This window comes from Candoia aspera, chromosome 7 (genome assembly GCF_035149785.1).
Source record: "Candoia aspera isolate rCanAsp1 chromosome 7, rCanAsp1.hap2, whole genome shotgun sequence".
NCBI classification, from domain to species: Eukaryota; Metazoa; Chordata; class Lepidosauria; order Squamata; family Boidae; genus Candoia; species Candoia aspera.
The window spans coordinates 71,499,969-71,514,741 of NC_086159.1; positions in this window are offsets into that span (position 1 = coordinate 71,499,969).

The window sequence follows — 14,773 nt, forward strand, 5'->3', positions numbered from 1 at the left end:
CTAGGCTGCATTGTTCTCCTGGGCTAGGGAGAGGGTTGAGCCCCTTTAGTTGTTTTTCTGCTGTTTGGGTTTTAAGGTTTTGGTCAGCTGTTTTTTTTCCCTCTTGATAGGTTTTGTTTTCTTTTATTTTTTTATTGGTGAGCTGCCCAGAGTTGTTATGGAGCTGGAGGGGTAGAAATTGAAATAATTAATAAATACCTGGACTTCATGTGCCTGAAACTCTTTGAACCTGGTCTGGCTGATGATGTACCCACAATGCTTAGAAGTTTGGACAATGAACTCACCTATTGCTTTGGACATCAGCTGCTGGGACTTGTGCAGGTAAGTTGGTGAAGCACATACATGCTCTGCTTGCCACTGTGTGTCAAACTCAGAACTGTTTTATAATGTATATAAGTGTATTGGGAATGGGACAATACTGTTTCTAGCCTTAGTCCCCCAGCATTCAAGCTAGTGATAGAAAATGACATTAAAAAGATGTCTTGGAGAGTTGAACCGGATTCCTGGTAACTTCTTGGATACTGTGACGGTCCTAGTACCAAGATCTTAACTTAGAAATTCTCCAGACAGTCCATCAGAAAGCTTAAAGAATTCTTTATTAAGGATCCAATTAACACAGGACAGTGATCAAAGCTCCAAGTGAGAATTTGGCGCCAAGACATTCAAAGTGATTCTTTCCCTCCTCTGATCTTGTCCCTCCTCCCTGTCCTGCGAACAAGCTGTTTCTCACTCCTATGTTCCCCCCCACCTCATCTCTGTGATTAACAACCCAGGTGTCTTATCAGCAGCAGAGCGTCCTGGGCTGAAATGGCTGGAGCAAAGGAATGAAGCTAACACCGGTTGGTTCTCTCTCTGGGAATGCAGTGAATGTGTGAAGCCAGCTAAAGCATGTCAAAACCTCTAATGGCAGGTGAACCAAGAGAAGGGAGCCTGACAGGTACATCTGTGATCACAGTTTTCTTGGCAACAAAATAGTAGTGGTTTAACACTACCTTCTTTTCAGTCTAATCTGCATCACACTAAGCCACAATGCAACTTGCTTGATTTTGACTTACCGTTTTGTGCAAATCTTGTACAACACTATCCAGTTTATAGTGCAGCATGATGCGTAAATCTAACCAATTGGAGTTGAGTCAGTAAACTACAATTAAACAAACTAGGGATTAAAAAGTGCAACCTCATTCTACATTTGGGTTTTGTTGAATATCCAGACTGGATTAACACTTCAGTCTCTAGTCTCAGCAATCCACAGTAAGGAGCTCCCTCAACTACTATTAAGTAAGGTATGCAGAATTTTTGGATCACCCTGTCATTCCACTATAATGCCACCAAGGACAGGTTAGAAGGTTATAATGCCAAGGACAAGTTATAAGGTGATGAAATTTGACTGAACAACTAGAAGAGGCATAAGGCATCTTCTCATTCCGATCTTCTTCCTCCCCATGGCATTATTATTTCCTACAAGTCACATTATGTTACTATTTCAAGTATTAAACAGCCTCTAGAGTCTTTGGCCACTAATCACAAATATCAGTCCTATGGAAAGTGTGCTATGAGCTTTGTAGTGGCCAAGTTATTGATGGTGGCTCCCTGCCTTATGCCACTGAAGCAATTTATGATCAGCTGGTGCTAGTTGGTTGTAAATCTACCCACCTGTTCCACTTGCTCTCTTGGTTTTTGAACTTGGCTGCAGCTGGTTGTAGGGGTGCATTCTGCTGAACATATGGATGCAGCTTGCAATTAAAGTTTGGGAGGTAGGCTATGTCTCAGTCATGGCCTGTGGTTCACAATGGTATCATGGATAATCCATTAAAGGTTGAATGGGATTCCTTTATCTCTTGGCCTTTGGATTGCATAAAAAGCCATCCCTTCAAGGCACTGATGTTAAATCCTCATAGAGAAGGGAATGAGACACACAGCTTCAATTAGGTTCCCACAGGGTCTACCTGGGATAACAATTGTTTCTTTGTAAGCTTCAATTGCTAACTCATGCTGGAGTTCCACCACTAAGTGTAAGGTTACTCTGCATGAAAATTACAGAAGGTGGCTGCCAAACAATTGCTTTAATTTAAAGCCACTATAGCACATTCCTTATCTGGGATAGACTGTATGGAATTGAGTATTTTTTTTTTTTAGTGCTCATACCAAAACTGAGCGAATCTAAAAATCTGGCTCTAGGGGACACATTCTAAAGACACAGGTATGATTGTAATTCTCACTGACTTCACTAGGACAGCTATTTTGCCCAAAGGATAAATTACCATTTTTAAAAGAGCACATGATTACTGTGCAGAGAAATTATATATTCAAGAAATGCTGAACACATTAGCAATTGAAATCTGGGCCATAACAGTAAGAATCCACTCAGAGAAAGAAAAGAACATTGAGTGTGCACTTGTGCACATACTCACAAGCCCACTGGTCCTACTGATTTGAAAAATGATAGATCATTAACTCTTGTTTAAAAACTCTAGAGTGGTTGTTGATGCTTTAAAAGACTGTGTAAATGTAGAGTACAGTATGTTTATTGCTGGAAGGGTGGTATGCGTTGGCAGAGTGCTAGAAAGCATTTGGCCCAGGAGAGATCAGAAAAATCACACACCAGGCATTTGTACAAAAATAAATTTATTTACAGAAAGCACAAAAACGTATTTACAGGCTTTGCATTTTCACAGGCTCTCTGAGAGCTGCTTACTCTCTACAAGCCTAAAGAGAAGGAACTGAAACTAACAAGCAAACTGCCCTTGCTTCAGGCTATACAACTATTAACACCTGAAAAGAGGACAATTAAATTCAACCTCTTCACCGGCCAAAATGATTAGTTACCATAGTAACCTTAATTTGTAGCAGAAAACGATATACTAACAGTATGAAATAATGAATTATGGTGATGCTATAATACAGCAAAGAGCAGTATTAGTAATAAAAGTTATAAAATTCTCCAATGACTTGGTGGCCCTCCAATATAATCCCCTATCAAGTTGCTCCAACTTTTTCTGCGAAGATCATCAAGGCACCTTGGCTCTGAGGGATTGGTATATTCCAATAACAAGCTTTTGTTGTATAATGAAAACCTAATAGTATTGTGTTTGGGCAGAGCTTAGAAACTAATCTACATTTCTTTGCAAGTTCAGTAGTTTGCACTAAAGGGTTTAGGGCATGTTTGCAGCAAATATAGATTTTAGTTGACAGTTTAATGATACTGCAGATTAGAGTGTGTGTACTGCTAGTAACTGATCTGCCCAGGTTGTGCTGTCAGGAAAATTTTGTCACTATTGTCCATTGAATCAAGCAGCATAAAATCTCTTCTTCTGAAGGAGGAATGGACAGCCTTTATCCTTTGGTCCACACTCCCTAATTTATTGCCCCCAACACAGCTCCAAACTGATCACTTGAAATTCAGGGGCAAAACAACTGATGCTCAGCAGTGTTCATTTCACATTTTTCCAGCAATAAAAATATGCAAAATAGATGTGGGGAGCAATACCATGTTTCATGCACTTATTTTTCACTTTGAAAAAAGGACCCTTCAGAAAGCAGAATTGTCACCTCCAGGGCCATTGCAGGAGTGTCACTTTCATATCCCTGTGGCTTGCAGAAGCTTGCTGCCCCAGCTAAAGTAAAATCATCCCAATATATTGACCTCAACTGCAAAATGTTTGCCTGACTTTGTTCTATATAAATATGCATTCTAATAAACCCATTTAAGCAACACACTGTTCTCTGTGTTAAAAATCAATGGAACATAGAGGATTAGATCATAATTGCAGGAGGTGAAAACTTTTTCTTGACTGGGGCTACATGTAATAATTTTTTGGGAGTTAACAAAGTGGGGAAACCCATATCATGGACATGGGGAAGGGTGGCTATCTTCTGGGGGGGAAACACGGTTTTAACTCTAAGAAGGATATTTTTGGACTCATGCTAATAGAGTGTACACTCTATTCACAGAGTCTTATTATATGCTTATGCCTAATTTTGCATCCCACTGACCAAAACCCTGAAGAAGCAGAGATTCTGTTGGGGAGAAAGCTCCAGTTAGATCAACCAGACAGCATTGTGCTAGTTACCCTTGTCATGAGTTAATTCACCACCCAAAACTGCAGGGCAGAAACATTCTCAGAAGAGAGACTTTTGATTGTTCACCTTCTGTTCAGCTGGAATGAGGATTGGAGTAATTGTTTCCCAACTTTACACGGGCCAACCCTATTTGAAAAGCTGTTCCAAATCCTGTTGAAACATCAGGGACCTGGATAAGAGAGTGATCTGACTGTTGCTCATTGATCACCAGGATTGATCTGGTTGATTTAGGTGGATGTTCATTTTGTTGCTCATCATTTTGTATGCTTCCCTCCAAAGCATTCCATGCTTGGTGGAACAGACATGAGTGCACTATTTTTCAATCAAAGGTGTATGATAATTGTTCTTTCTTGCTAGAACTTCCTGAAAAGCACCAGGTCCATTTGTAAAATCACCAACCATAAGAAGTAAGGCAATTACCTGGAAGGGCCAATTTAAGTTAAGCAGAGTGCTAAAAGAATACTCAGTAATTAAGAAACTGAACATCCCATTAAATGTCTATAATACAGTGATCCTGGATGCAGAGTATGGCTTAGAATGTTCGCAGATACCGATTATATTTGAAGTAAAAGCTATATCTATTAAGAAATATATATGGATGGAAAGGCCTCGCTTCAATCTAAACTATAATTTTAGGAGTGTGACAGAGAAACAGGAAGTACAGAGAAACAGGAAGTTTCTCTTATGTATTAACCAACAATAGGCCAGGTCAGAAACAGGAACAGTGTTTGAAGACCTTTCCCTCAACTCATGACACAATTGTTTACCGTTGTAATGATAATTATATTTCATATTTTTATTTTACTTTTTCTGTTATATTTTTCTCACTTTTTAAAACACTTGTTATGTATGTCTTTTTTATTATTATTATGTATCTTTGTGTATTGTTTCTTTTTCTATCTCATAACTTTTGCACTACTGGGTACAAAAGGTTCATTGGTGCAAAAATAATGAAATTTCCAACATGTCTGCATTTCACTTGTAGTAAATGTTTCTAAAATTGTATCTAGGCATATGAATCAGCTTATGAACCAGCACAGACAATTTTTATGCAAACACTGTCCTCTTTTTCTGGAGATTAATTTACTCTTTCCCAGTGACACACAAATGGACACATTATACTTGTACAAACATTTTTTTTCTAAAAGGTATCTCTGTACTGTATCATGTATGTATAAGGTAGGGTCTTCAGTTAAACAATTTATCTTGCTGAGCTCAAAGTTTCAAGAGAGCAGTATAACATGTCCAATAATATCAGCCCAGTCTTTTAAAAAGTTAGATAGATAGATAGAAAAAAATGAAAAATGGAGAATGACGGGATTTGGCCCCAAACAGTCATAAACTTCATTTAGTTGTCTGGGGAATAGCAACTTCGAAAATCCATGATTTATAAATTATCTATTTTGGGATGTGTGTCATACTTTCCATTACACCCAAGGGAACTTACATCAAACAAAAAATATACAATATAAAATCTTTTGTCTATGAAGGGGCTATAGCAAGAATCTAGTTTCAATCTGGTATAGGATTATTAATTCATGTACCTTGGTCAAGGAATATACCTATATACACGAATTTATGGTGCTGATGAGAGAGCTTTGGGCCAGTCATTCTCTACCCACTAAACTACCGTATGGAGCATGCTGTGAGGATGATTAAAGAACATGGTGATCCATGCGCATCACTTTGAGTTAATCGGTGGAATGGTGGGATGTACATGGGTGAGGTAGCTACATAAAATAAAGCTGGTGTCGATTTGATGGAAAGATTTTTGTTTTATGCATCCTTTACAAACATCATGAGACTGCCTTGAACATTAATAGCTTTATTAATAGAACCTTGATAGAAAACAGAGTGAGATAATATATATATATATATTACTGGTTATTTTAATCACACTTTGATTTCCTATTACCAAGGGTAGCCTTGTGTTGTCTAAAATTGATATACAAAATATAAAAAAAAATATGAAGGGCATTAGATTGTCTACCTCTGCTCTGAAATAATCAGTTATGCACAATGATGAAACTTGAAAACCTCACTACTGCCTCATTCAATAACTAGTTCAAGGAATGTTGTTCAATCTCAGTGGGCAGGCTGGAGTTCATATTGTATTCCAGAAATTCTTTCCCTTCATCCTTGTCTGCTGTCTCTTTTGAATTACCAATTCGAGCAAGCTTTAATATGTGCTGATGGTGTCTTCCAGTGACTGGTTGAGGTAGGAAAAACAAAATGAAATTAAAGTCAAACCTTGGAATGCAGTCGTACACTCTATAAACACTTTTCATTATTAATCAGAGAAGAAATTGACCACACTGTTAAAATCTTACCTAGCCTCCAAAGAAAAAGAAAGAATATTTAATTGTACAATTTTGTATATATCTACTTATTAGTTAGCCCACTCCACTGATTTCAATGTGATTTACTCCCAAGTAAGGGGCACAGATTTTCAAAATCTAAGAATTTTATTTTGTCTCTTTACATTATTCTATTTCTGTCTTATATGATTTCAGTTCACTCTCCCACCTTTTTTACTCCAATCTTTCAATTAAATCTCTAGTCTGTTGCAAGTCTTCATTACCTAGCTCCAGTAATCTCAGTATTAGATTACTTTAGCCCCTTATCCAAGGAGAAATGGCAGGATTTAAGTTGATAGCTGATTACACTATATAGACAAAATTCACATTCAATTTATTTCCTACCTCAATAAGAACATCTATGGCTGTTTGGAGGAATGCCAACTTGTAACTAAGTTCAGGGACTTTGAAAAAGATATCCTGTGGTTTTCAAAAGTGTTTTTGTTACTTTAGTGTAGCTCTCAAAGGACAAATAAGCTTATTTTTAATTATTCTTCTTAAAATAAAATGTTTGGGATCCAGCTGTTCTATACATGCTTAAATTTCATTTTATTTTAAAATTTCTAGAGGCATTCTTTTTTTTTTTTCTTTTAAAGAAAATCCACTCTTATTTATTAACACAGTGAGATTTATTTGGGAGGAAAGAGGAGAATTGGGAATGAGAAACTGGTTGGAAGTGATCACTTAAGTCATAACCAGCAGACAGAGTTATGGTGGATTGCAGGAGAAGAGAGCAGGCCATTGGCTGGCTCTCCTTCCTTTTAGGCTGTCAAGAAGACAGAGCTGGTGATCCTTTATTAAAAGTCCTGCTGTCCAATGTGAAGGCAATTGCTGATATGAAAGTACTGATCTACTGTATATAAGGAAGAATGGGCTAAAAAGAAGAAAGGAGGGGGGGGATCCATCTCTTTTAACTGTCTATTGAGCTATTGGGATTGTAGGGTGGGGAATTAAAGAAGCTATGGTTTATAGGAATTCCACCTTGCTGCTGACCAGATGCTCTATTTGCTAATTTTGAGTGCTTCCTGCTGTATTTTTAGTGGCTGTGACAGTTCAGGCTTATTATTATCATTCTTACTATTACTATTACTATTATATACACAAAAACATGAAATCACAGCTGCCAGTTCTTTAGGTGTTGGTCTTCATTTGCACTGAGTTCTTCCCAAGAACCTAGGATCTTGTAATGTATTGGCGTAGTATATGTAAAGTGTGGCCTTTTGTAACTGACAGATGGAAATTCTGTCAACGCGCAGATTTTCTAAGTGCCATCCAAGGTTTTTTGGTATGGCACTCAGTATGCCAATAACCACTGGGACCACCATGGCCATAACCTTTCAACTTTGATTTTCAAATCTTTACACTTTGTTATTATTATTCTGTCCATCTTGCTGCCTAATAGTGTGTCTTCCTTAGCTAGTCAGGGTGATCTCAGGCACGGTGTCTATACTGAGGTTGCTCATTTAAGAACATCTCAGATTCAAAGTCTTCCATGATGACCATGGAACTCAGTGGTTTTGTTTCAATTGTCATTTTGCCTGATTCGGCTTGATTTGGGTGGATCTTATAATACAAAGATGACAGAGGTCCATGTGATTCCATTGTCCTGGAGAGGTAATTACTTGGTGCTCTTCCATTTTCTGATCATTCCCTGGTAAGCTTTAGATAGGCAGCCAGTATAATCTACTACAAGATGGAGGACTGGTTAAAATGGTTTGGTCCAAGGACCTGATGGATCCAGATTTGCACCTTGGGTACCTTGTCTGTTGTAATACTGACTAATGAATGCACAGATTGCTTGAGCAGGTAAAACTCTCACTAAGTACCTTGATTTATTAGGGAGCTGAGAGCACTGAAGGAGATGGAATGCAAGTGGTGGAACTCTCAGGATGGTTCAGGATAGGGGATGAAGTGAGACCTATCTCAAAGCCAATCTATTTTAAAACAGTGGAGGCAGTGAACAGGGTTTTTTCTGCCTCTATTGCAGCAGCACAGAAGAGACTGTCTTAACTTCTGGTTGGTCTCTCCTTTACCTGCATCTTTGGGGTGGGTGAACTAAATTATTTTCAATTTTTTCACTTGTAGATCTTAAGGATCAACACAGGGTATCGGAGATGAGAGTTACCACGCATTTATTTCATCTGCAGTTAATTAAATCATCCAAAAATGAACTGCCCCTGAATCAGGAAGGTTTATGATTTCCTCCTAGTAGGTGTGATATGTTCCTTCCTCTCTAAGGAAAGGACTGATAAATAGTCTATTGAAGAAACACTTGACAGGATTCTGTACCAGTCTCAAAATTTCAGTTTCTAGAAAAGATGATCAAGAAGGTGGTGGCCTCAGAGACAAAGATATGTATGAATGATACTAATTATCTGCACCAGTTTATTCTTTCAGCTTGGATATGCAACTGCAAATACTTTAGTTGTCTTGGTGGATGATCTTCATCAAAAATAGGATGAAGTTTCTCTTGAACCTCTTGATGGCATTTGTTACCATTAACCATGCAATTCTTTTGGACAGCCTGCTGGAACTGGGACAGGGATCACTGTTTTTCAGAGGATCAAGTAACCATTAGGCTATATCTAGAAGATATCCAGAAAGTCTTATTAGGAAGCTATTATTCTATATTTGAATTGGACACAATCGAACAGATTTTTTAAAAAATCTATATTTAGGCATTAATGTATGATGTCCCACAAAGGTCTATCTCATTTCCTGGGCTGTTCAACATCTAAATTTAGATAATCTGTAAAAAAAAAAAAAAAAAAAAAAAAAAAGCTCTTTTGCCAAACTTGTAGTTATTAATTAATCTTAATCTTAGTCTTCATTTATGTTTCAAACTTTTAGATTCCTTTTTTAAAATGTTAGTTTTTTAAAAAAATTCTCACTAGCATAGCAAGACCAAATATAAATAGAATACGTTATTTGTATTTCTGTTTAAATTATAACAAATATACCTGGATGTCCTCCTATTTATATAAATTAAGATATACACATTTTATCTCCTTTCATCCTTTCTGGTTAGGGGGATGAGGAGAAGCTTAGATGTATATCATTGGATCAAGTATTTGTATTCTTTTATATTAGTGTATTGTGTCTGCAGTGGTTTATTTTTTTTTATAAAGCATTTCTCTACACTTACACTTTATAATGCAACGCTGCACTTAAATGAATTGTTCTTTTTAATTTTACTATTCATAAGTTCAGTAATGAGTTATCTTAGACACAAACCTGTTAAAAACGGACATACAAAATAGTAAATAATAGTAATACCAACAGATTGCCTGCCTGTATTACAATATCTGATTCTTACTGCCTCTGATCCATGCCTGTGGATATATAATTTGAAATTAGAACATTGAAGTATAATATTCTCTTTGTGAAAATGCATTCCATTCATTGATGGAGAAAATATTTGTATCTATCCATCCATATGTAATATGTTGTTACATTTATTGTTAATCCTTATTGAAAATGACTTCTTTCAAGCAATCATTTGAAGCTTCATTTTGGATGTTTGAAATTCCAAAGTTAAAAGCACAGAGTAATATCTTTAGGATTGATTTTTAACCTTCACCTTATTTTTAAATATAATAAGAAGCTTTTTGGACCACAAAAGGAAAAAAAAAAAAACTTTTTTCGTGTCTTCTCTCCCAATTGCATTTTCAGTTCATAGAAATGATTAAACACCAATTCCCAATGGTCTGGCTTACGTACATTAAAGATACTGAAGCAGAACTATTGATATTCTCTCATAAAAATGAAAAGGCATTTACAAAAGGTTAGGGAAGTTTCACATAGAATACAGAGTGAACCTGAATAATGGTAATAATGATGTATGTAACCAACAAAGCTTCCAGATTAATCGAATAGACCAGTGGCTTTTAAAGGTAATAACATTTATGAATCCAGTGCAATTGTCTGAAGTTATATAAATGGCAGAGCTACTCACATTTAATCTCAGCTTTTTCAGAAATTATACTATATAAATAGCTTGTAGATTTAGGAGGTGAAAAAATGTTATGTAAAGTTACACTGTTGATGTTCTCATTTGACTTTAATAAAGAAAAAGCAAACATAATTTTTGGTAAAGGCCCCTGTACTGATAGTTTACTTTTTAGTACACTTCCTTATGTTATATAAAGACTAGAGTTATAATATTCATTACTACATATGTATATTGGCATAAATGGATATGTCCTAGAAGCTGGAGCTCAGAGAACTCTATGAAAGGAGGTATATGCTCTGTATAATGAAGAATTTTTGCATATGTCAAAATGGCAACTCTTTGCACACTTCATTGGCAAAGTCGATCTCCACCAATGAAGAATGGTTGGTGTTCCATCACCCAAAAGATCTCAGCAGTTTCTCCTAAGCATAATCTCAGCATAGTTAGAATGGACTTTGGATACACTGGATTGAAAAGTTCTGTCATCCCTCAGCTATCCTAGTTGGAGTTGGAGTAACCAATGCACTAAAATAAATGGGAAGGGTCAGTTTTAAAGGTTATTCAGATGGTTTAAATGAAATAAAGGAATGCATAAATAAACAAACTCATTTCTATCAATGGGTAAGAATTAAATGATACATTGTGCTGAATCAGCCTCCAGGTTCTTTCTTGACTCATACATACAACATAATCAAGGGCAAATCCAATAAAGGAGAATGGAGGAACTTTCCTAGAAGCTCGCATGTTGACAGGGGTGTCCACAGGGTGTGGTCAAAAAAGTCCAGATTGCAACCAAGAAAAAAAAAGAATGGAGCTTCGACCACACATTTGTGGCCACCATTTTGACTTTTTTGACCATATCTTGTGGACAGCCCTGCATGACCTTATGGATCTTTCTATAACAATCATTATTGCATAATTGCAAATCCTTGGCAATTGTTTTGGTTCTGCATCATTTCAATCAAGATATGCATTTTTAATCAATGGTGTGTTTACTGGACCAAGAATTACAATATTGATTTCTGAACAAAGCAAAATAAAAATCAGCCCTCAACTTCTCACTGCTCAGCCTTTAAAGAAACACTGAAATATTGTAAACTACTGAACACCCTGTTTGACATTCAACATTTGAGAGAGATTCTTGAGTTCTGACTATTTTGTTGCCATGCTTATAAAGACTGAAAGAAGATAAATTGCATTTGCTTTTAATTATCAGGAACACACTATAATGGATATTGGGAGAGCCATTTTGGTGTAGTGGTTAAGGCACCAGACTGAAACATTGCCCAGACATTGGACTAGTCACTCTCCCTCAGCCCTAGGAAGAGGCAATGACAAACTACTTCCGAAATCTTGCCAGGAAAACTGCAGGGACTAGTCCAGGGAGTCACCAGGAGTCAAAAACTAACTTGAAGGCACGCACATGCACACAATGAATATTGGGATTTTCCTGGAGTCATAGATCTTGCTAGAACAGTTGTGAGGAAAGTGTATGTCCATCTTTGGCTGGCAAATGTTTTTTGAACTAGGAAGCTCAAGAAACAGTGAGTCATGGACTTCTCATTTTGCATTCGGATTACTGCAATTTGGTTTGTATAACACTCCAGGTCCCCCAATGAAACAATGTCATCTTATGGGACCCAGGAGGCATGCCTTCTCGGTGGTGGATCCTACCCTTTGGAATGATCTTTCCCTCGATGTATGGTTGGCTGCACTCCTGCAAGCCCTTAGAAAGGCAATTAATACCTGGCTCTTTCTCTAGGCCTTTGGTTCAGGGTGAGCAGAATTTCCAATTTGAGTAGTTACAGTATATTTCAGATCTCACTGCCATTTTATTTTCTTAGTAGGTTTTAATGGTATGTGCTATTTTCTTTTGTATTAGCTGGCTGATGGTTTTTTTTTCTTTTTCTTTTTTGTATGCCACCCAGAATCACATTGTCTGAATTGGGCAGCAATATAAATGCTATAAAGGGGATGCCCTTGAAGATGGCCCGGAAGCTGCAGCAGGTGCAGCATGAGGCTGCCCACCTATTGTCTGGTCCTAACCAGTTTCATTGAATAACATCAAACCTGCAGGAGCTTCCTAAGTTACTAGTAGGTTTTTGGGCCCAGTTTGAGGTGCTGGTGAATACCTATGTATATATTTCTATATGGCTTGGTCCTTATTACCTTCCCGTTCATCTGCTCCAGATAGAATCTGCTCACACAACACAATCTAATCAGGAGTCATGGACTAGTTAGAGGGGAGAGACATGGGTATCCATGCCCCAAAAGATCAAGTCTATATGATGGCCTTCTCAGCAGCAGCCTTCCTCTCTCCCCCCAAAGAGTACCCCAAACCCTAAGTCCCCACCCTTTTGTCATTCAGAAAGAAGATAAAATTATATTCCTTCACACAACTTTCAGAATGGAGGATCAGATGTAGTGTTTTATTTTGATTTTATTATGTTTTATATTTCTATCCTTTTATTATTCTAAACAACCTAGAATCTAATGGCAGATGGCATTTAATTTTTTTGTAAATAACTAACTAGCTAATGCCATTATAAATATATATATGTATATTCCTGCAAATTTTAGAAGTTCTGTTTCTTCTCTGTCCTTCCTTCCTTCCTTCCTTCCTTCCTTCCTTCCTTCCTTCCTTCCTTCCTTCCTTCCATTTTTGATTGCAATGGCTTATGGCTAAAACCAACAGAATTTGTGACAAATTACTGCAAAATGAGGAGGTTGCATAATGTTTCTTTGATCTGCCACAGAGCGATGCTGACAAAGGATTGGATTTGCAACCCTTATTGTGCTTGAAGTGAATACCATTAGCAGCAAAGATATTGGAGCATGAATATCCCCATATGTTAATTCAATCAACAAAGGTTGAAATTAGGTTTGCATCTATTGTTAAAGGCCAAGGAAACAGCAATTAATTCCTTCCTGCTGAGCCACTGATAGAAAATGAAGGATGGGGTAAAATATTTACAAGAATTATACTCAGTCAAGGGGAGATTGTAGTTATTAACTTCTGACATCATTTTGAATTTCACTGGAATGTGCTATATTGATGGTGTTCCTCTGGGGCAGTATTATGAAGCGCTTTTGAATTAATAGAGTGGATCATACTGTCTTTGGTCAAGCAAACATTGTGATTAGTATCCAAATATCTAACTAAAGATTCACTGAGTCTATGCACTGATATCTTCTGATCCCTGGGACCTTTGAGCTAATTTAACCAATATATCTCTTTCCTTCAAACTCATATGCTAACTATATGTCACTCTGATCTATTTTATTGAGTTGTTGTGTAACTAAAAGGGGAGCAAATAAATCCTATGTGTTAAGATGTACAATACCAGAGGTAAATAAATAAAAGTTTCTCAAGTGTGGATCAACATAGACAGATGCTTGTTTTCCACTGGTATTTCAGATGCCAAACATGCTGGGTATGTGGTAGATCCCTAAGACAACTGCATATTCCATGTGCCCAAGTTCATTATATGCAGAAGAAAAGTTTTGCACAGTGCAGAGCCTAAATGAACAAAGGTACACACTTATTTTAGAGAAGTACCTTTTAGGTTTCAACCCTTTTTTAAAAAGGTAAAGGTAAAGGTTTCCCTTGACGTAAAGTCCAGTCGAATCCGACTCTAGGGGGCGGTGCTCATCTCCGTTTCTAAGCCTTGGAGCCGGCGTTGTCATAGACACTTCCGGGTCATGTGGCCAGCATGATGACTCGGAACGCCGTTACCTTCCCGCCGAAGCGGTACCTATTGATCTACTCACATTTGCATGTTTTCGAACTGCTAGGTGAGCAGGAGCTGGGACTAGCAACGGGAGCTCACCCCGCCGCGCGGTTTTGAACCGCCGACCTTCCGATCAACAGCTCAGCGGTTTAACCCGCAGCGCCACCACGTCCCATCCAACCCTTTTTTATATGCATCAAAAAAGAAATTAAATTATTGGTCGTTTTGCCCATAGATACATAGATCCTCAAGTCCACATTGCTTTTCAATAGTACTCATCAATGTCATATTGTTTCCTCCATTCCTTACCAACAGCTTCAGCTTACCCGAAGTAGACTTTCTATTTGTCTATGAGCTCTCAGGTCACTGGCTGTAATTCCAAGGAGGTCAAAAATATTTCCTTCTCTCCTGGTTTCCAGATGTGGAAAGAGCCTACACAGGTAAAGGGACTCTCCATATTTAAATATCACTTTAAAACCACAATGAGAATGATGATACAGGGTATGGAGCAAATCCCTGGTAATCCTCCCCATGTAGGCCTGAGAATTACAAGAAGCAATTGCAAGAAGATAGCCAGGATACCAGGAACATCTCATAAAAATGGATTGGACCCAGACATGACCATACTTTGAAGAGAATTATTTAAAATTAAT